Source organism: Microtus pennsylvanicus, chromosome 13, assembly GCF_037038515.1.
Source record: "Microtus pennsylvanicus isolate mMicPen1 chromosome 13, mMicPen1.hap1, whole genome shotgun sequence".
Classification (NCBI taxonomy): domain Eukaryota; kingdom Metazoa; phylum Chordata; class Mammalia; order Rodentia; family Cricetidae; genus Microtus; species Microtus pennsylvanicus.
Genome location: NC_134591.1, coordinates 43,459,488 through 43,483,193, shown reverse-complemented (window position 1 = coordinate 43,483,193; position 23,706 = coordinate 43,459,488). Strand labels below are relative to the sequence as shown.

Genomic DNA, 23,706 nt, shown 5'->3' with positions numbered 1-23,706 from the left:
ACAAGAGTGACAGTCATCACTATGGACAGCAGTTCCCATACTTTTCTCACCTTATATCCCTCAGGAGAAAACGTACTTCCTTAGAGATTTAACTACTCTCACTTACTAGTCCAGCCCCTGGTGATGAGAGAAGGCCCAGCTTAGACAGGTCACACTGGTCCCCAGTGCCTCCATGTCTCACACGGACCTACTCCAATTTACCCCTGCGCATAGGTATATAGCCTTGGGTGAGCTCTCTAAACCTCAGCTTCCTCATCCATACAGTGGTAAGAAGATACCTGTCTGTGGTGGTTGGTGGAAGAGCAAATAAATTAAGAATCCCACGGGGCACTCAACAGCACCTGGTGACAGGCTTGTCCCTAGCCTCATTATTAGAACACAGTGGGAGGTTTCCTCACACCCTGAAATGGATGGTCTTGACACACCTTAGCTACCGCTGGTCCCCACAGACAAGACCCAGTCTTCTTATGCATCCTTTGGTTTCCTGTGCCCAAGCAGAAGGTCAGGCACACTGCAGGCAGGCAATAATCAGCATCAGCTAGAGGGAAGAACCACCAGCAAGAGAGGCCCAGCTTCAAGCTGCAAGTCACTCAAGCCTTAGAACCAACCAAGGCCCATGAGAGGCCCTGAGGCATGGGGGAGCAGAGTGACTCGTCCAGTCACACAGAGCTGGGCCTGCCTTCTCTATTACCAGGGGCTGAACTAGAATAGACTGGATCCGGACACTAGGGTCCATAACTGTCTCGGCCCAACTGTCTTCCTGCAGAGGGAGGGCACGGGGCCAAGGAATGCACACACCCAGCACAACTGGCCGCAGCGCTGAGGGAAGCAGCTGGGTGCAGGAGGGGCAGAGAGCTGGCCTGGCTGCCAGGCCTGCAGGGGAGCAATCTCATCCCAAGGCCCTGAGGCACCTTCTCACCCTGCTCTCCTGACCGAGCTGCAGATCAGCCGGTGAGGCTGCCTGAACAGCTTTCTGAAATGTCACCAAGAACAAAGCTCCCTTTTCTGCCAGCCCTGGGTATTTACAAGCAAGCACAAATCTGTGAGAAAATTCAATTGAACGCAGATGGCAGGAAATTCCTCTAAAATGACAGTGGCCAGATGCAAACCACAAGACATGAAAATAACCCAACATGCTAGACATGAAGAACATATCTTATAGACTTCTCCTCGTGCGATCTGCAATCTGTGATGGATTACCAGGAAGACAGACTGCAGATTTATTGGACTTCTGTAGAACACGGATTCCATTTGCAACAATTAAACCTTCCGTGGTGAAGAACGGGGTCGGAGGGGCGAGCGGGAGAGGGTGACGGCATGTGAGTCTGATAAGGGCTGGTGTCGGCACTCCAGAGCCCAAGTTGGCCCAGCTCAGGTACAGGCTGGCTGCTTCAGGGTTGGGGGTGACAGTCCAGGTGACTGACACCCAAACGCATCATGTCAGAGGCCCCCACAGACTCATATACTTGAATGCTTGCTCAGCTCTGTGTCAGAGGGAAAGGGAAGGGTACACAGGCAGGTTTCCAAAGGGGCAGGTGTGTGTACCTCCACTGCGGCTCTCGGGGAGACTGGGCCTACAGACTGGCCCTAACCATGGCCATGGCCTGAGAGACGCCATGAGGACTGAGAACCCACGGACAAAGACAGCAATGTGTTCAGTCCCCACACCTTAACAAAGCTGATCACGCTGTCTCTGGTTGCCTGAGCTCTGGATCCTTCTCAGTTTAACCACAGACAGCTCTATGGGGGGCACAGGCCAGGTTTGGAGCACGCGGTGTGCGGCTCTTGGCTGACCGTAGAACCCTGTGCCGTGTGGTGGTAGCTGTCACATCCTGGCATCAACAAAGGTGCTTTAACCCTGCAGGACACTGATGTCCGCCGAGCAGACAGCAGCCCAGGTGTGTGGGGAAGAGCTGTAGTTGAAGTCAGTGTTGGGAAATTGGATAGATCACCACTATGCATAGGTGAGGTGTCTTCTTCACACAGCTAGGCTCCAGTCCCTGTACCATGCCTGACTCATACCATCTTACTCCTGTCCTTGGAGGGGCACAAGTCTCTCTAGGAAAGGTCGGGGTGAGGGGTAAAAATATTCACCCATGAGGGACTCTTCCTCCGAAGAACTGTGGATGCTCTAACAAACCGAGTGCAATTTGGCCATAGGCCTGACTTTATGGGGGTGGTCAACTCCTCAGTGTCCTCGAAGTCTGACCTCCCTGCTGGATATCACATGAGATGGCCTACAAAGAAGAACAGGCCTAGTGGGTGGTGGAGGTACACATGCCTGCTCCTTTAGAAGCTGCCCCCAGCACGTGGTCACCCAGTGTTCTGTACCTCCAGCCAGACCACCTGCAAGCTGACCCTCACACGGAGCTCATGGATCACCCGAGGAGTCGGGCCCTAAATCCCCAACCTCGAAAATTGTGGGACATAATGAAACTTTTAGCAATCTGGGCCTCTCAGGTTTTTTTTTCAGGGGCAAGGGGAGGAACTTGTTATGCAGGCTGTCCATCTTTACTCCTGTCCCTGTTCTTTAGGCTTCCTCCTAGCCTAAGCTCTTCCACTGGAGGACCCATTCAGCCTGAGTTCCCAGCTGCCTGACTGGTCCTCCGGCTTTCCAGGACCTTGCTAAGCTGAGGCGCTGATCATAGCCACACCTCCTCACTGGTACCCATCTGATGATAGCCACACCTCCTCACTGGTACCCATCTGATCATAGCCACACCTCCTCACTGGTACCCATCTGATCATAGCCACACCTCCTCACTGGTATCCAAAGCCCTGTATGGCCTTGACCCCCTCTAGCCTCCATGCCCACATGTGCCCTGAGCTGACCATCTCTTACTTGGTGCTCTCAAAGACTCCCCTGTGGTCCATGCTGTGTCCTCTGTTAGTGACACAGTCTTTGGCACCTGCTTCACAAGCTCTGACTCACCCTTCAGTGCCCATCTCAAGTCCAGGCCATTTGCTGTCCCCTCCTGCCCTCCTTAGCCTTCATCACCCTGTGGTACCATCATCCAACAGAAAGTTGCTTGAGGAAGGAACAGAGGCTCCTGGGGTTTATCTGCCTTGTGCTAACATGGTACCTGACACAGGATGCACTGTGTCTCACTAAGTTAGTACAATAACAAATACAGGAAGGCTGACATAGTTTGTAGCCCTAAGTGGTCTTTAAGAAGGACAATATGAAAAGCTAGGTTCTAGCTGAGAATTCCCACAGTGGCCACCATGAGCCCAAAGCCCAAGAAGGGGGAGACAGAAAGGACTTCCTGGAATGGCCATGCCAGAGGCTATGTCAGTCTTCTCCAGAGCACAGGTCCTCTGAGGTGGGGCTGAACCGTCCTCCTGACTCACCCCGTGACACACTCCCTACTAGTCACGTCTCCTATGTCCACAGTGCTAGGCAATAGTGCCTGGGGTCACGCTGACCTCTGCTTCTACCATAGCGTCACACCTGCACAGGGTCAGCTCCAAGCTTTACACACAGCAGGCATAATTAGGCCACTTAGCAGAATGACCACATGGCAGGTCTGAGGGCCAAAGAGAAATGCACCATGCAGCCATGAAGGCCTGGACTCTCCTGCAGTCTTGGCTGTGCAACCGTGCAGCTGCCTCTCCTATGAACAGGGACTGTGACAGGAGGAATGTGACTTGTAAGTGGCAGAGGGGTATGGACTAGCACCTGGCCTGCCCTAATCAGGGAGAAAGCAGGGATGAACCCAGCCCCAAAGGCATGTGTTTTCTAATGCTGGGGATGGCCTTAAGAAGGAGGAGGCCCAAGAAACAGAGGAAAGCCTTCCAGAGTGCAGCCCAAAAGGAGGGTGACGTTGGGAGGGAAGAGGAACCCAGTAGCACTCAGAAGGCCCACTGAGGGGAGCGGCCCGGTGCAAGGACAGGCTGGTAGCAAGATGAGGATAACTATTATCACGGGAGTTAGCTGCTGGTGGCCTCTCAGAGTAGAGGACGTGAGCCTACAGGGCCTCTCAGTCTTTGCCTTAACTGCGGGGAAGCAAAGCCAGAAGTGCCAATGTGCTTGGGTCAGGTCCCATGGTAAGTGGTGACACAGCAAGACTTGACCCTGGGTCCCACCTCCCAGGCACGAACCCATTCCACATAGGCCCCTTGTTTCCCAGGGCCCAAGAAGACCCTTTACCTGCCTGCCATGGGTACCAAGCTCCAACCCCAGTGTTCTGTAGTGTCCACACTCCTCATCTCACCACCCAGAGACAGGCAATGACTGCCCCAAGCCTCAATTCTCTCCTCTACAAAGTGCAAGTCGTAGGCCCTGCCTCAAATGGTGTGTGTGAGGATGCAGAGCTGAAGACAGGACTCAGCAGCAGCCCTTGATGAGGGCGCAGTAGTCAGGTGTCTCAAAGGCACCTAAAATGGAAGGACCCAGATCTGCTCTGGCTAAGTGACTGAGAGACACAGAAGGCCTCGCCACTCCTGGCCCCTCTCTCTATAGTGGACAATTTGGCCAAGAGATCACAAAGGTCCTGGCTGCTCACACCCTACATCTACTTTGGCTTTCCCAGGCCTTCTTTGGAGAGACATCTCATCAGCTCCTTGAAAGAGGAACCCACTTCTCCAAACGCTCAAGCAGGAGTATCTGAAAGATATCAGAACTTCACTACAGGGAGGCTAGGGACCCACTGTCTCTTCCATCTGCCTGACTTTGTGGACCTTCTGATCATGTCACCAACCTCCCAATACATCTTCTCCAGGCATTAGCTATTGCCATAGCAATTCCGAGGTTGTAGATTGCGTACACCATGTGTGCCCAAGGAAGCAACCTCAGAGACAGGACATTACTAGCCACTGGTCACAATAGTGTCAGAAAGAGGACTTGACACTCAAGCTTCTTTACAGGCCCCAAACTGTGTAAGGGCAGAGGAAGGAGGAGCTCCAATTAATCACCTGGCCTGACCGTGAAACCAATGGGAGGCAAAGAGCCCTGTGTTGGTTAAATAGGGCAGGGAAAAGTGGCCACATGCAGCCTCAGTCTTTCCTTGAGCTCAGTCGAGCCCAAGCCACAGTGACCCTATCATCTAGCTGAGCTGTGGTGATCAGCTTGATGGCAATGTGTCCCCCAGAACTTCAAGGGAGCACAGATTCCCAGAAGACTGGGGGAGCACTGCCAACCTACGTGCAATCGCAGCTAAGCTGGCTCTGCCATTGGGCACGGTGGTTACAGTCAGCACTCATGGAAGATACGCAGGAGGCAGATCTGAGTGAGCTCATCGATAGCCTGTCCCCTGCCACACGGCCTTTGGCAATGTCCCCCACAGGGTTGCAAGAGTGAGAAAAGTACCATACACTTGTACACATGTGAGTCTTGGCTGCGTAGCTGGCTCACGGCACACGGACTGGGAAGGAGACACGGTGAGACTGCTAACCCTCTTCAGGACATGGTGAAGCTGCTATGAAGAAGGTGGGTAAGCAGGTGGTGAATGAGGAGGCCTTGGAGTGTGGGAGCCCATAAAAGTCTCTCCCCAAGTGAAGACAGCTGGGAAGGCTTCCTGGAAGAGGTAGGGCAGGCTGAGGCGGCAGCAGCGCAGAGCGGCAAAGGCAGCTATCTCAACGGCTCATTCACCTGCTATGCTACTTGAGCTTCATCCTGAACCAGAATCCTCTGAAACGTTCAATTAGCACTCATTAGAAACAATCTCCCACCAGTGAAATGCTTCCAAATATCTCATCCTCCCAAACCACCCAATACCAGCCCACCTGGCAGCAAGCACCTCAAGGAGGTCTGAAGAGCTGAGAGACTGGGGAACATGAAGACTGCCTGGTTGACACCTAGGAAGGTGCTGAAGCCAGCCTAGGATCTCATGGGAACACTAGCAGCACATGATACCAGCCAGCCAGGGCTGCACACTGAGAAGAAAAGGGTTGAGGACCCAGCCAGGCTGGGTGCCTTTAGACAAAGAGTTTGGCCCAGCCTGGGGACAGAGAAGGAGTCTTTTGTTGGGACGGCAGCCTCTGCGGATCACAGATACGGAGCTTCCTTGTCCTTGAAGATATGACACCAAGCGGCTGCCTTGCTGCTCAGCAGAAGGCTTGCCTATCACAAAGACGAACTGAAAATGACAACGGGACTCTTGAGCCTGGAAATGGCCGGAATGCCCAGGTCCCCCAGTTTACACTTGTTGGCTGCAAAGCTCTTTCTTGGACCATGGGTTACAAAAGGAGTGTGGGGGCCAACAAAGAGCAAGGACGTGAAGATGCTCTGCAAAGTACAAAGCACCGTTAAAGTGCACGACCAAGTCATTATCTAAAACAGACTCCAAGGAGAGCGGCCTCCCAAGGCCCAAGAGACATGTGCCCTCCACCACTATTGGAACCATGTGTTCCCATGAGGTAATGGACAAGAGGACGCTCTGTGTGAGATGTAGATCTTGGCACAAAGGGGAGTCATTATCATCGCCACTATCACAATGATGACGGCACCGATGACCACCGCGGCATCCCTCTCCTGACTCCAGAGGGAGAGGGGGAACAAAACGCACTGAAATCAATCCGTGGTTCCCATGCCCATCGTGTGTGGAGCCACCTGACTCCTGACCAGAAGGGCAGCAGTGATGTGGGATTCCCCTCTGTATGCTATGAATATGTTTTATTACCACTGGTTAATAAAGACGCTGCTTTGGCCTATAGCAGGGCAGAACATAGCCAAGCTGGAAGAGAGAGTAGGCAGAGTCAAGGAGATGTCATGTAGCTACCAAAAGAGAAAGACACCAGCTGCCAGCCAGAACCTTACCTGTAGGCCACAACCTCATAGTGACTTACAGATTAATAGAAATGGGTTAATTTAAGATGTAAGAGTTACTTAATAAGAATCCTAAGCTAATAGGCCAACCAGTGTTGCAATTAATATAGTTTCTGTGTGATTATTTCGGGTTTGGGCAGCTTGGAAACGAACAAGCAGCCTCCACCTACACAATGGGGATGGGGGAGTGGGAGAGCTGTGGTCCTATCGGATGCGCTACAGGTCCCCCAAAACCAACAGAGGGAGCTGGTCCTCCCACGCCCACCTGAAACTGGCATGGCCCATCTGCAGATACTCAGGGCATCATCCTAGAACCTCCTCTCGTCCATTCCCTGCCCAGTAAGTCACCATGACAACAACCCCAGTTTACCGAGCTGTGCCACATTCGCGCATCATTCTTACCCTACAGCAGCTCGCTCTCTCCCTAGTGCTCTATGTGAACCCTGCAACGTTAAGGCGCAGAAAAGCTAAATAACCTTTAGGTCAAGGTCACAGTGACAGCTGGCCAACAACACAGACAAAAGGCTCCATCTTCAATGCAAATGTGGGCTCTGCCTCTCCTGTCTCCCAAATGTCCTCACATCTCTCCCTCTCCTCCGTGACCACTGCCACCAAGCAAGGTTAGGCCACAACAGAGCCAAATCAGCTTGGGTGGCCACTGGCTGCTGGCTGGTCTACTTGGGGTCTCTAAACCACTGGTCTTGGGCCTATCTTGTGCTTTCTTCAGTTTCTAAGACCTAGCCCACAGCAGAGCCCCAGGCAGACAAGCCATTAGCAATTGCTGACAGTGACCCCCAGTGAACACCACCCATCTGGGAGACCAAGGCACTACAGGGCTGCAGAGAAACAGCAAGCAGAAGTCCTGATCTGGGCATGCAGTGGCTCACACCACCCACTGTGGTGCCGAATAAGAAGAGCCCCCACAGACTCATATACTTGAATGCTTGCTCAGCAGTTAGTGGGACTGTTTGGGAAGGATTAGGAGGTGTGACCTTGTAAGAGGAAGTGTCACCAGGAGTGGGCCTTGAGGTTTCAAAAGCCATTCCCAGCTAGCTCTCTCTGTCTCATGGCCGATGTTTCAATATTTAAGCTTTGCTGTGGTGCCACGCCCATCTGCTGCCATGCTCCCTGCCATGATGGTCACGGCCTCTAATCCTCTGGAGCTGTGAGCCCCCAGATATAATGTTTTCTTTTATAAGTTGCCTTGGTCATGATACTTTGCCACAGCAATAGGAAAGTAACTGAGACACCCACAGAGTACTTTATTAACTGGCCAAGCACCATATATGAAGACAAGGAAGAAGGCTTGGGTGACAGGAGGACAGGGTGTGTGCTGCAAGATGAGGGTCAGAGTGTACAACGGAAGGCATGGGTGCTGTCAGCACTGCAAAGATTGTGGCTTACACTGCACGAGTTTGTGTGTGAATAAGAGCAGCCCCAGAGGAGCCAAGATGGAGACAGGACAACCAAGGAGGTGATTACAGGGAATTTATTCCACTGAGCATGATGCTGGCCTGGCCAGGACAATGACAGAAAAATGACTATCCCCCCCACACACCCAAAAAAAGACTCTGCTTTTTAACCAAAAAATGGTCAGACTTTGCTCTGTCAAGGTAGAGCCAACAGGATTGAAGGGTGGGTCAGACGTGTGGCATGGTAGAAAAAGAGACAGGGTCATGGGGAAACAGCAGGAACAGAGAGACTAGGCTAGGGTGCCGGGGGCTTGATTAGGCATGAGATGGGCTTGAGATATCTGCTAGAAATGGAATTAAAAGGCACAGAAGTCCATAGTTCAGAAGCCAACGCAGGAGAAATAAATCTGGGATTAAGCAGTTGATAAATAAAGATGAGTGTATGGCCAAGGTCCTTAGGAGGAGCCTCATAGACACGCATGGCAGCCTTGCAGCCTATGACCTGTGGAAAAGGAGCTGAAGGGTAGTCAGAATGGATGGGGAAACAGTGTGTCCTGACCACAAACCCAGTTAGTGCGTCAGGGAGAGGAGTGAGCAACCAGGCCTCTGCTGTTGAAAGGTCACGTACAGTGAGAGACCTTCATTCCGCTGGCATGCTTGGGATGGGAGCCTGGTGGAACAGACCCAAGGAAAGAAGAGGGTTGCCCATCAGTCCTTCCCACACTCCTCAAAACGACTTCAGCTATGTGTTTCCCAGAAAGCAGGCATGATATGCCTGGGGTTACACAGCCAGGGAGCCTGAAGCTAAGCTCTGACGCCTTGCAGGTCGGCTTCAGGGCCGCTAGGCTCAGTGAGCATCCCTCTAGAAGCAGCCGGTACTCACTGAGCACCACTCTTCACACACCACTCCCGCAGCAGCTCTGCCCAGTCTCTACCTCCCTCCTGTTCTTTCCCCAACCAGCACACGAGAGTCTAAGTGCCTTTTACATGGGCTCAGCGTCTGAAGCCTTAGACAGGTGTCAGGATAGCGCCGAGTCTGCTGGACTGGACACTTGCTCATACAGGGTCAGGCCAGTGTGAACAAAATAATTCCACTTTACACAGAACCTTTTGCAAGGCTGATTATAACGCCAGTGATTATGGAGACACTGGAATACTGAAGGTCTACACCCTAATTACATTCTATCTTGGGCCATCTTCAGCCCCCTTGACTGCCATTCCTTGCCCGTCTCTGTGCCTGACCTAGCATCCTTGTGACTCACACACAAAACCTTTCAGAATTCACTAACAACCAATGTGCTGTGGTGTTGTGGGGTAATGCTCCTGTACACTGTAAAATTTATTACTTGTATTAGTTTAATAAAATGCTGATCAGCCAGTAGCCAGGCAGGAAGTATAGGCAGGACGACCAGACTAAGAGAATTCTGGGAAGAGGAAAGGCAGAGAGACAGAGTCACCAGCCAGATGCAAAGGAAGCAAGATGAGAATGCCTCACTGAGAAAAGAAACCAATCCACATAGCTAAATATAGACAAGAATTATGGGTCAGAGCATGAGGACCTTGGGAGAGGGTTGAAGGGGAAAGGAGAAGCAGGTAGGGGAGCAGAGAAAATGTAGAGATCAATAAAAATCAATTTAAAAAATATGGGTCAATTTAAGTTGTAAGAGATAGTTAATAATAAGCCTGAGCTAATAGGCCAAACAATTTATAATTAGTATAAGCCTGTGTGTTTCTTTGGGACTGAACAGCTGTGGGACTGGGTGAGGCAGAAACTTTAGTCTACACCAAGGGCGCCAGCTGACAGCATCTGAAGCCTATAGCAGAGATCTCCCCACTTGGCCTTACCTGCCTAATAGCCCCCAATGTATTTTTAAAGTGCCTTGAATTAAGACTTTCCTTGTTCTCTTACCATAAAACCCTATACCCAGTTACCATATCAGAACACAGATTTGGGGAGACCTGAATCTGTGTCTGGGGGCCATGGTCACTCATTTTTTGACTCCAGAACAATCTACCATCCCTTTTGAAATGAAGGTTGTATTTCTGTTTCAACAACACTGATTTACAGTTCCCAGGTCCTCCTGGCTGACAAAGATCATAGGTACCAGGAGGAGCTCAGGTCCCTCTGGGGTCCAGTCTGTCTCCTATGCAACCCACCACTCTGGCCATCCTGGATCCAGCCTGGAATCTTTCCTCCAAACCTTCTAAAATCCAGCAAAGAGCGCCTAAGCCCAGGGAAACCCTGGGTCAGGTATTGATTTTGTATACCCCAAGCCCTCAGCAGCACCATCCCAAACCCTTCCCGTCTGTGGGTTAGTCTTCAGCCATGCAGGGAGTGTCAGGGCCAGTGATTAGACTGTTTCCTCCCAATGCTTTGAACTGTAGCCTTGTCCTCTATCCTTCTCAGCAAAGCTAGAGACCAGCCTTCAGCCAAGATGATACTGGGCTTCTCAGCCTGCTGCGTATCTACAAAGTATGAGCTGTGTGACTCACCCCGACACACTCGCTCATCTGCTGGTGTGGAAGCTAATTCTATGTCAGCTTGATACAAGCTAGAGTCATCTGGAAAAGAAGGAACTTCAAGCAAGAAAATGCTCCCACTAAACTGGCCTGTGGAGAATTTTCTTAATGGGCTTGAAAAAGTTGCACCCCAAAATCTCCCACAAGGACAGTCTTTGACTTACCTAATGTCCATATTATAAACAGAGACACTGGGGCATCCACCAGGGAGGTGCTGAAGGTCACAGAGCAGTCTAAGAAGACCCTGGTCTGGGCCTGGATGTCCCCTCAGATGGTCTTTAGCTAAATTAGTCCATCTCCCTCCCTCAGTCAGCTGAGGCCCTTCAATCCAGGCCTCACCAGAGTTCTCAACTTGTCTCTATCTTAGAAGCACAGACACGACCATGGAGAGGTGTGCCCAAGCATCCTGCACTGACAGAGCACTCCCAAGAGGGGGCAGTGTAAACAGAGCCCCATGGCCCCGCTGTGGTCACCTGAGCCTACTCTCTGAACCTGTCTTACAGCATGGGATCAGGACTCCAGCAGGGGCTCAGCAAGGAGCAGGTGGGCAAAATGGAGGGTCTTTTCCACCAGATAAGGCTGGGTAATATCCTGACCCTGCCAACCCTACGTCCAAGCTGGGCCAGGTCCCTCATAGTCACTCAGTTCACAAACACCACCAGGTTTCTCCTCTGTCCCAGACAGTATGTGAGTTCTGAGCCATCAGAAAAGCAAGCTGGACACATCCCAGCCAGCAACTAGTCCCGGTCTAGCCCCAGCCTAGCCCCAAGTGGGCTATTTGCCCAGTGAGCAGAGCAGCCTTCACGTACATGGATTCTGGAAGAAAGCTGCTTCTCCGCCAAGAACCCAATGACCAGGCTGTTTGTGGCCCAGGCGGCCAGCTGACAATATCTGTTCTGATTTGTGGCAGACACCCGATGTTGCATGAGCTCCATGACAAGATGTGAGATTATTGGTCTGATCTGTTAATTGAATGACTCAAACCTAAGACAGAAGTGGCCAACCAGCCAGGCAGGGATCCCATTTCTGGACCAGAACTTCAGATTCAAGATAAACCGGTCCTGACCAAGAAAGATTCATTGCACACATGTGGTACACATATACACGCATGCAGACACATGCACACAAATGTACAAACAAAATAATAAGTAAAATTTTTTTAAAGTTGAGCTGGCAGGCACCTAATGATTCCCAATCTGCACTTACCTCTTCCATGAGGGGCCAGAACACCCAGGGAGACAGAGACAGGGGCCTTCTGGACCTCCCATCTCCCAGGGTAAAACACAAACCCAGACCCAATGCTCGCCTTTCTAAGCCCTGTAACTCCTGATGTATCATCTCAGACGTGCACACTGTCTCAACAGGAGAGCTGGTGCTAACTCAAAGCCAGGGAGGGTCTCCCTCGTCACTCCCTGAGATCCAAGACTTCAACAAACAGTGGGTACTTACGGACAGTTTATAACCTGTATCCTCACTTTCTAAAGGAAGGTATTTTCAGCTCATCCCAGGTCACCAGCTAAATTAAATCCGGTAGGAATAAATGTCACGCCCCATGGTGCTGTCCAAATTCCCCACTGTGGGGAGCAAAGGAGAGAGAATGAATTCCTGAGTGAGGGTGGCTGCCCGACATGGGTACGGACACCCCATGTGCTCTAGTGTCTCAGCCCCATGGGAGTGGCAAAGCCTTCTCCCTGGGTGAGGCCCAGAGGGATGGAAAGTCTTCGGGGGGGCAGTCATGTGCAGATATTGATAGTGTGTGCAGAAAATGTCCACCATTGCTTTCTCCCTAGATACTGAAGGCCTAAAGATTGCTCCCCTGCAGACTCTTCCATATGAGATTAGCTAAGCCAAGCCTCCTTGTTTATATGTATATAGTAACCTCATCTCACTCAGGTGCATGCAATAACCCCACATCCCTATTCAACTATATATATAAAATTATATCCCTATTCAATTGTATATATTAAACGTGATGAGTAGTCAGGATGCTGCAGCTTCTCCATCAGAAAACGCAGTTCACCCAATCCCATCTTTTCCATCCATGTGTATGTATGTGTTTGTCTTTTCTTTCTTCCCTCCCCACCCCCATCAGATCCATCCCTGGATCTGTGCTGGCCTCTGAGCCCTCCTGGCAAGCTCCTGCCTCTATGGAAGCTCCCCGCAGACTAACCTGACCTGGTCTAGACACACGTGCAAATATTCCTTTCCCCACAGCGTTGTTTTCTAAGGTGCCGTGATCACCTTTGCTTGATAGCTCCCAGCACTTCACCTGGCCAGCATCATCCACAAATGAGTCAAGCTATCTTTAAAACACGCCTGTGGACACGGTCAGAAAGGAGCAACGAACGAGCAGGAGAAACTGGTGTTGTCTCTGTGGGGTGGAAGAGTTAGTCATAGCTGGACTGCTATTCAGCTGCCACTGGAGAACCTGTTTAAAACTACAGGAAAGCAGGCGAGGAGAACCCTTCTTCTCAACTGTGGATACTTCTAAAAAGTGGAAGGTTGTGAAGGACAAGGTGCTCACTATGCACGGTATCAACATGGCTATGAGATCTCAAAATGCTTTTACTAGAAGAAAAATGTCCAGGTGCAAAACCTACCCTGTAGAGCCCAGCGAGGCCGGCTGAGTCAGGCCTGGCTCCTGAAGCTGTATCTGGAAATGGACTTGAGTACATCACATAATGAGAATGGACCCAGTGATGGCCTGGCTGATGCCCTTAGAAAAGAGGGACCATGCATCAGCAAGAAGAGTGTTCAGTCTCCTCCCTAAGGACTAGCTTTCGGAGGACAAAAAGGTGCTATGCAAGGTGCCAAGGGAAAGAAGCAACCAACAGTCCTACCCAGCTGTGACGCCTATGAACCACAAGGACCAGTACCCCTAAAGGGGCAATAGGCATTCATGTCTTAGGGTAACCAGCAGCTCTCTAGCTGGACTTACAGCCCATTCAACAGGAAGTAAATCAAACATGCCTACTCCTGGAAACCTAACCAACTATCTGGGACTAGTGAGGTCGTGGATCCTAAAAGAGAATAAAGAAGCTGGCTTGGCCTGTGATAGGACAGAGTAGAGCTAGGATGGGAAAACTAAACTGAATGCTGGGAGAAAGAAGGCGGAGTCATGAGATGCTATGTAGCTGCCAGAGGGGAAAGACGTGAGCTGCCAGCTGGAACCTTGCTGGTAGACCACGAGCCTCGTGGTAAAATATAAAATAATGGGAAATGGGTTAATTCTAGATGTAAGAGCTAGCTAGCAATATGCTAAAGCTATTGGCCAAACAGTATTGCAAATAATATAATATAGTTTCTGTATGATTATTTCGGGTCTGGACAGCCAGGAATGAACAAGTTGCCTCTTACAACACAATAACAAGTGGCTAGCCCTGAAATCACATACACACAAGTAACACTAAACACAGTCAGAGACAGCTAGGCAGTGGTGGCGCACACCTTTAATCCCGGCACTTGGGAGGCAGAGGCAGGTGGATCTCTAAGTTCATCGTCATCCCGGTCTACAGAGCCAGTTCCAGAACAGCCAGGGCCACACAAGGAAACCCTGCCTTGGGGGAAAAAAGAGTCAGTAGATTATATATATTTCTGAGTTTATGTATGTGTGTGTGTGTGTGTGTGCGCGCGCTTATGTATATATAACAATATGAAAAAGAAGCCATGAATTTGCAGGAGGTGGAGAGGAACATGGTAGAGGCTGGAGGAAGGGGATGTGAGGAGTTGTAGGGAAGAAAGAAATGGTGTGAGATTATTTATTATAATCTAAATTTTTTCATTAAAATAAAAAGACAAGTGTTTCAATTTCATTCAGACTTCCTCCTAGCTAGGAAGAGAGATGTCTCAACTTTTCTGAGTGCTGTGGCCTAGGGAACTGGTAGTAGAGGGAGGGCCAAGACAAATCCCGCCTTCTGGGCAACCGTAGTACACCTGCCACGCAGCCTCACTGCTCCAGCTGCTAGGTGGGACAGAAGCTCAGGGCACTGCCACAGCTTCCCCAGGGAGAGGGTCTTGGGAAGCAGCTGGGACAGTCAGCACAGCTGGCCTCCACCACCTTGGGCAAAAGACTCCACCTGCTCAAGCCACACCTTCCTTTATGCAGAACGGAACCATTGTGCCTGTCGGGCCCCACTCACCTGTCTGGAGTTCTCCTTCACTGCTTCTCACAACTCTGTCTACTATGAATTCCTATACATCGATATATCGCACAACATCCAGCAGTAAAGTCACCATCTCTGGGAAGTCTTCCCTGGTTCCTTTCTACCCCTCTCCCAGAAAAGCCACCCTGTCCTTGCAAACCCAGAATGCCCCCTTATCCTTGGACTAGTTGCTTAGCTGTGGGCCTGGTCACCACGTTCCTAGCTACAGCAGTCTGAGCTGGGCAGGCAGCAAGGCCTCCCTGCCGAGTCAAACCCCACTCTCCTGGCCTGGGGTGTCTTTAACTTATAGACCCCATACAGCCAGGTCTGCAGCTGCATTGAGTAAGGTTTGTGCTCAGGACAGCAGAGTGTCTGCATCTGCAGCAGCCCCACCTCCCCTCCACTCCCTACCCAACTCATGTCTGAGGCACACACTTAGCCCAGCATGCCACGCCAGCACCAGAGCCTTGTCACCCGATTGGCGGGTACTGTGTATTCCCTGCCACCACCTGCCTGTAAAGGCCAAGAGGCACCAATGTTGGGGAAGCCTCAGTCTGTCTGGATCCCCGTGAGCCCTGTCTCCCTAACCATACACTCATGGGACCATGTCACTCTATAGCTTCATCTCTGTCCACAGCAATCCCACAGTACCTCTGACATCACCAACATGGCTTAGACGACCTTTCAAGGAAGCCTGGATGCTATGCCTCTGAGACAACATGAGTGGAAAACAGTCTGCCATAGGACAATCAAAATCAACCTATTCTTCCAGGGATGCCTCAGGGAGAGAGGTGAGAACCTAGCTCCAAGCCCTGACTCTGCACCTCAGGCACACCTCCAGGGAGCCTTCCACAAAGCTCCTCCCTGTAGGCACCACCCCCCTTTAGCAGCCCACACTCCCCCAGCACACTGGGATTCCTCTCCGTCAGCACAGATCTGCTAAGTTGCCTGGCTCAGGGGCTGGGACAGAGTAGCATATGTGAGCATTTGCTGCATAGGTGGACATGCTGTTCAGAAGGATGACTTCAATTCCCTGGGTCTAATTTTTCCTAGAGAGAGAAAGAAACCACCTTTCAGTCTTCACACCCCTCTGCCAAGCAGGACAGTGACAGTCTGAAGGAGGCAAGCAGACACAGGCACCTTTGGGGCCAGTTGCTCAGCAGGGATGGGGTGAAGGGAAGCCTGGGACAGAAACTAGAAAGGATCTGGGTCAAGGCAATTTGGATTGACACTCCCTAAAGTATGTGTCATGGCCAACGCCTTTGCACCTCTGTGGAAATAGCCAGAAAGGACAATTCTCTGGGCTTGCCCAGCTCTACCGAGGGGCTCTCTGGAAACAAAGCTCAGGGATTAGCTGAGCAAGCCTGCAGCCCTGGGTGAGAAGCCTTGGCATCAATTGCAGCCCTCAGTCACTTCAGTTCCTGGTGCTTCAGGTTCCACCTCTGGAGACAGGACCCAGGTAACTGTGTCTCCAAGGTGTACAGAACTGCTCTTGCTAATGCCGGTACTTGTCTGACTTAGCCCTGTGGCCCTGCGTCCTGTGAAACACGGAAGGGGACAACACAACAGACCCAGCCTGGGCCTAGGACAGAGGCCCATGGCCTCTAAGAGATGTGCAAAAAAGTGCTCATCACCAGTGTGTGGCTGGTGGTGGCAGATGAGCAAAACCCTCGCACAGCGCCTCAAGACTGTGTTCACTCTATGCCCTTGACAGGACGCCAAGCTCAGAACCCCACAGCACCAGAAGGGACCTGATAGCTCTATTTTAAAGAAGAAAAGACTGAGGTTTCGGGTCATCCCCACAGAATGTGGCAAGCCAAGCTTCCAGAGGTCAGAGAGAGTTCAAGCAGAAAGACTGGAAGACCCCACCCTCACCGTGGTCATGGCAACAGGGATAACATGTAGTACTACTGACTGACTTGGTACTAATGATCCAGTACTGTTAACTCAGTACTGTTCATTAGTGTCAGCCAGGAGCCTCCCTAGGCTGAAGGTCAGGCTGAGGAACACAGCATGTCACCCTGGTAACAGCTGGTTCTCTGGCACCCCTAGTTTTGCAGGACTAGATATGGGGTCTGTACAACTTCAGCAAGCTCAATTTCCCCCCAAACAGCCTCTTCCCTGGGCCTGACTCCTGAAATCAAGCAAACCATTAGTCTCAGAAGTCTCAGAGTATCTTCTGTACACCACTCCATGCTGGCCTTAGTCCAGCTAGGATAAGGCAGTCATTGATCTTATCTCACTGTTTCATTTGTTTTGTTTACGTGTATTTGTATGTGTGTGCCTGTGTGAGTGTATGGGCCCCACATGTGTGCAGGTGCCCATAGGTGCCAAGTGTGAGATTTCCTGGAATTACCCGACATGGGTGCTGGAAACCAAACCTGGGTCCTCTGGGAGAAGACAAAGTGCTCTCAATCACTCAGCTGTCTTTTCAGCCCCTAAGATGAGACTCTGAGAAGCCTAGTGACCTGCCGGTGGCACATAGAAAAACAGGAACCTGTGTCCTGCCCATACCCTCCCTACTTCCCTGATTCAGAAGCTTGGGTTTATACCTGGTTTATCCTCAAATAAGGGGACCAAGATGCCCCACAGCTGATGGGAAACCCCAACCTGTCTTTGGTGTGTAGGGAAACCTAAGAGGATAACAAGAGCTGAAGCTGTGCCAGTGAGCGACATCACCCAGATCAGCTGTACCAGTGAGAGACATCACCCAGATCAGCTGTGCCAGCGAGCGACATCACCCAGATCAGCTGTACCAGCGAGCGACATCACCCAGATCAGCTGTGCCAGTGAGCGACATCACCCAGATCAGCTGTGCCAGTGAGCGACATCACCCAGATCAGCTGTACCAGTGAGTGATATCACCCAGATCAGCTGTACCAGTGAGCAACATCACCCAGATCAGCTGTGCCAGTGAGCAACATCACCCAGATCAGCTGTGCCAGTGAGCGACATCACCCAGATCAGCTGTACCAGTGAGCGACATCACCCAGATCAGCTGTACCAGTGAGTGACATCACTCAGATCAGCTGTACCAGTGAGCGACATCACCCAGATCAGCTGTGCCAGTGAGTGACATCACCCAGATCAGCTGTACCAGTGAGCGACATCACCCAGATCAGCTGTACCAGTGAGTGATATCACTCAGATCAGCTGTACCAGTGAGCGACATCACCCAGATCAGCTGTACCAGTGAGTGATATCACTCAGATCAGCTGTACCAGTGAGCGACATCACCCGGATCAGCTGTACCAGTGAGTGATATCACTCATATCAGCTGTACCAGTGAGCGACATCACCCAGATCAGCTGTACCAGTGAGTGATATCACTCAGATCAGCTGTACCAGTGAGTGATATCACTCAGATCAGCTGTACCAGTGAGTGATATCACTCATATCAGCTGTACCAGTGAGCGACATCACCCAGATCAGCTGTACCAGTGAGTGATATCACCCAGATCAGCTGTGCCAGTGAGTGATATCACTCAGATCAGCTGTACCAGTGAGCGGTATCACTCATATCAGCTGTACCAGTGAGCGACATCACTCAGAATAGCTGTACCAGTGAGTGATATCACCCAGATCAGCTGTACCAGTGAGCGACATCACTCAGATCAGCTGTACCAGTGAGTGATATCACTCACATCAGCTGTACCAGTGACAGCATCACCTGGATCAGCTGTACCAGTGAGTGATATCACTCAGATCAGCTGTACCAGTGAGCGACATCACCCGGATCAGCTGTACCAGTGAGTGATATCACTCAGATCAGCTGTACCAGTGAGCGACATCACCCAGATCAGCTGTGCCAGTGAGTGACATCACCCAGATCAGCTGTACCAGTGAGTGATATCACTCAGATCAGCTGTACCAGTGAGCGACATCACCCAGATCAGCTGTACCAGTGAGTGATATCACCCAGATCAGCTGTACCAGTGAGTGATATCACTCAGATCAGCTGTACCAGTGAGTGATATCACTCAGATCAGCTGTACCAGTGAGCGGTATCACTCATATCAGCTGTACCAGTGAGCGACATCACTCAGAATAGCTGTACCAGTGAGGGGCGTCACCCAGATCAGCTGTGCCAGTGAGTGAAATCACTCATATAAGCTTGTTGTGTTGCTGACCTCATACACAGACCTCCAGAGGGTTGCTCCCCTGACTCCAGGCTACAGGCCAGCTCCCTCATCTCGGCAGAACTTAGACAGGAGTAGAAAAACCCAGGCTCCATCCAGCCCTCCGACTGCTTCTGTCAGGGCTGACACTTCTACCATCTTTTCCACCAGAGCTGCCCCCAATAACACTCAACTGGACTGCATTTCCCCCTCTACCTGCAAGCCCAGAATCAGCAGCCAAACTGACCTGGTCCAAGCAGCTCCAGGGGAGAGCAGAGGAGGAGAAAAGGCATAGTTCAGACTTTAAATTTAAGAGAACCTTCTTTTTTTTATTATTTCAGTAAGAAATCATGGGACTTGGTTCAGGTACAAAAAAATTAAATCTTGGGTTCAGTTTGGGATTCAGCAAATTAGCACCATTTGCTCTGGTTTGGGGTTTGAGGTTTAGATCAAGTCTACGGGAAGCAGCAATCTGGGACACCCCATACCACAAGCCTGACATGCACAAGCTTTGTGGTTCCACTTGAGGGACAAGGGTAGGGAAAGACCCTTGAGTGGGGCCAGACTCCTGGATACCCTCTGGCACTGCAAGTCGCAGCCCAGGCCTGAGTGGACAGCCAGTTCTGCCCCCTCCATGTGAGCCGAGCGCCTCTCATAGCTTTCTTACTCTCGTAGCTCCCTCCTGAGCCACCCTTGCTACACCCTAGTACTGTACTTCAGTGGGGAAACTCATGCCTGAGAGACTCAACAGCATCCCCCAGAAGCCCCACGTCAGTCCCATGGTTACCCACACACCCTGTACTGCTCAGGATGTTTACTAAGAGAGGTTCCCGTGTCCAGAAGAGCAGAAGCTCAGGCAGAAATCACCCGGCACTACCCTGGGCACAGAACAGTCCCTTAGGGGAAACTGGGTTGATCAAGCAAGAATCTAGTCCCCCTCTGGTCACAGAGCTGCCCTTCTAGTTTGCCAGCCTGGGGTCCAGGGGCCAGAGGCAACCCTCTCCCTCCCCCAAGCCCATCCTAAGCTCACAGTACACCCTCTAGCGCCCTCTAGGGCCCAGACAAGGCATCTTCCTCCCTCCAGCTCCTCCACCCAGAGCTTTGAGAACCCCTCCAAACCTCTCAGCACTTGAGTCTACAGAAACGAGCCTTCGCAACCCACTCTTGGCCTCTCTGAGCACTGTCTGCAAAGCTGGAATGGTGATAGCTATTTTGTAGAGTACTGAAGATGAAGAGACATAAACCATGCAAAGACCTAACAGCAGGAGGCATGCAGTAAGCACCCATGAAACCCGAATTCTCTTCCCTTCTATTCTTAGGGTGCCTTTCACTTTCTACTGCAGCAGACAGGGGCCCAGACGGGGATGACAGTCTGACTAAGACTGTGGTTTGTCAGTGAGGTATGGGGGGATAGTTAACAATGGCTGCCATCCCTTGTCAACATAAGCAGAGCTGGGGGAACCAAACAGGCTTCCTCTTGGGAGTTCAAGCCTGACCCTCCAAAAAAGAAAATGAGGACACAGCACAGCCTACAGCTTGCTAGAAATGCATGGGCTGCTGTAGCAGAATAGGGGCTGCTAGGGAACCATGGTGGATAAACACCCTGCACAGAACAGCCCAGCCTCAGCCTCACCTCAGCCTGTTCCCAAAAGTTCCGCTTCCTGGCCAGTCTACCAGTGCAGGATGGACAGCCAGAGGAAAGCAGCCCAGTTTAAAGGCAATAAAAATGTGTTTTTTCTTGCTAAACAAATTAGTTTACATCTGGTGATGTGCAAATAAATAGAAGGACCCAGACCAGACGTCTCCCAAGGCCTGGGCCTCACTCTGTTTGGATCCAGGCCCAAGCACCCGCCAGCAGCACCCTCGCCTCTCGCTTGCTCTCACGCCATCCCTGCATCCCCCTGCGATTCTCCCGGCTAAGAACTAGTCTTCTCGTGGATCTCAGTCTTCTTCTCTCTCAAGGGAGGAGCTGGCTTCTGGTCCTTGCCTTCCACGTCCCTTCCAAGTTAGCCTTAGGCTTCTCATGTATGAAATGGGAACAACCGTGTCCTCCTGCCAGAGTTGTGGGGAGAATAAACATCTCGGAAGGGCCTGGCACTGAGAAAGCATCCCCATAATGTGGGATTCCTTAACTGTTCCCTGGCCCCAGGGCCTTGGGAAAGACATGGAGTGGACAGCTACGGTCAGCTGAGCCCTGCTCTGCCTGTGCTCAGAGGTGGAGAGCCACAGGCACTGCCACAGCACGGCACAGTCCTGGAAGGTCTTATCAGTGTTCAAGAGTCTTTGACCAGGGGTCTTCAGATAGGAACAGCATCTCCTGGTTCTCAAAACCTAGAAACAAAACCTGGAAATAGGCCATTGCTGTTCATCCCACCACAGGAGGAAACCAGGGCCCAGAAAGTTCCAATAGCTTGCCTGGCTTTGGGAAGAAAGTCAAGTCTGAGCCCTCAGGTATTTTCTAGTTCATGCTTGTGAGGAGACTCTGTCACTTGTCCTAAGGGCCAGGACCAAAAGCCTGGACCTTCTTAGGTGCAGTTCTCAGGAGGCTTAGAAACCTCGAGTTCTAGGGCCACTGAGGTCAGTGGAGACCTGACCAAGTGGGTACAGGTCAGTCAGAAGCAAAACAAGAGGGAAGGAGGCCCCTTGGTCTAGGGCGGCTAGAGAGGAAGTGTGGAGAGAAAATTGTGGATGGGTCAGTCTCCAGAAACCCCTCCCAGTTAGAAGACTCCATCTGGCCTCTTTGGAACCAACTTTCTGATTATTTCTGTCAGTGGGGTGGGTCTATGGCCCTGCTCCTGGGAGAAAATCTAAAACAAGCCCTGTTGTTTCTTCTCCAGCCCTCTGCAGCCAGGAAGTCTCATCTGTCCTGCTTAGTTTTAGCTGTCAAATTGATACAGGCTACAGTCACCTGAGAAGACAGCCCCAACCCAATCACCCAAGTCGCACAGGCCCCGTGGGCACATCTGTAGGAGACTGTCTTGACTGCTAACCGATGCAGAAGGGCCCAGCTCCCTGTGGCTGGTCCTGTCCCATTGGCCAGACAGGATATAAGAAAGCCAAGAATGAGCCTGCCAGTGAGCCAGCACCACAGTGTTACTCCAGAAGGCAGAAGCACAAGGTTCCTTCTTGAGTTCCTGCCCTGACTTTTCTCAGTGATGAACTGTGACCTGGAAGTTGGATTTCTCTCCTAAGGTGCCTTTGGTCACAGGGTTTGATCGCAGCAGTGGAAAGGAACCAGAGCAGAAAATAGCACCGTGAAATGGGGCGTGGTTATGATGAACCTATCTGGATCTTACGCCTTGGACATAAAATTTTTATGAAATAATTAGGACTTTGGGCCAGGAAAGCCATGCAGAGCTTAACGGGCCACTCTTATGGAAGCTTGGAAGAGATGTTGAGAGAATTCAGATGATGGGAACCAGTGTGGGAGGTTTCAGAGGGAAGCAAGGGCTCTTACCAGAACTGGGACAGGGGCCATCTGTGTGACATTTTTGGACTAAGAAGCTATATGTGCTAATCAGCTAGGGATAGAGAATTAGGTGTGGTTAATAAGAGATCAGCATCATTGCAGTGAAATATGTGCTCCATCGGAACAACAGAGAAGCAGTCAGCACACAGCACCTGTCGGTGGCGGGTGTGGGGGAGGCTGCACCGCAAGCTGGCAGCTGAACTTGGAGATGTGTAAAAGTCATTCACATAAGACATACAAACTGCAGGACTGACAGGGTCAAGAAGAGAAGCTGAGGCTTGGCACTGTGTAGGATCAGAATCCCTTAAGAGATGCCATTGATGAAGATACAGCCTCAATTATAGTGAAGACCACAGGATACTGGAGATGCCAGGACTGTGGGGCATTTGCCAAATAAGTGTGGAGCCAGCTTATGCCTGAGACAAACTGTGTGCACTAGGGACAGAAGAGCTGAAAAGAAGTGTGATTGCCCAAGCCCGTTAGAGCCCAGAAGATCGTGAGTCCCAGATGCTAGACACCGAGGTACAGGAATATAGATTTTCACTCCTGGATTTTGGATTTTCTTTATTCTGGTTAATCATATACCCCAGACCTTCCCTTGTAGAATAAGTAACTATATGGCCTATTTTTTATTTCATAGATGTCCACAGTTAAAGAGACTTTGAATTTTTAAAGATACCTTAGTGGATTGCTTGGGGTTGTTTTTTGTTTTGTTTTGTTTTTTGTTTATTTGTTTGTTGAGATAAGATCTCACCAAGAAGCTCTAGCTGGCATGGAACTCACTATAGAGGCTGATGTGAGCTCAGAGAGATTTGCTGCCCTCCGCCTTCTGAGTGCTGGGATTAAAGGTGAACACCACCACAACCAAGGGCTTTAAAAATGTGGAAATTCTTGAGAGCTTGTTTGGAAGTTCTTGCAGGAACCACATCCTCTTATATACCCTTGACAGTCTTCTATTCAAGGAAGGCTGTCCTTCCACAGGGTGGGCAACCTCAGGAGGGATACATTTGGAGCTATGAAGAAGGAAGAGGAACCCACCAGATCAGTCAAATCAACCCTGGCGATCAACAGGGTGACCGATGTCACAAGCCAGATCACCCTCACATCCAAAGTGTTGAAATGCTGGAGAGTCTGGAACTTTTCAAGTTTTGTTTGCCTGTGTGTATTATATTACCATGAGGTCTTGGGAATCAGGAACAGAAAGGCTACAGTTTAAAGGGATATGTTCACATGCAGAGTTCAGAAAGGAAGGAGTATCCCGTTGGCTTTAACTATCAAC

General features: G+C 50.8%; 1 protein-coding gene across 1 annotated transcript in view; it reads right to left on the bottom strand.

Moving 5' to 3' along the window:
- Glis1 (GLIS family zinc finger 1) overlaps positions 1-23,706 on the bottom strand; it is a 196,868-nt gene that overhangs the window by 123,668 nt on the left and 49,494 nt on the right. The window lies entirely within an intron of this gene.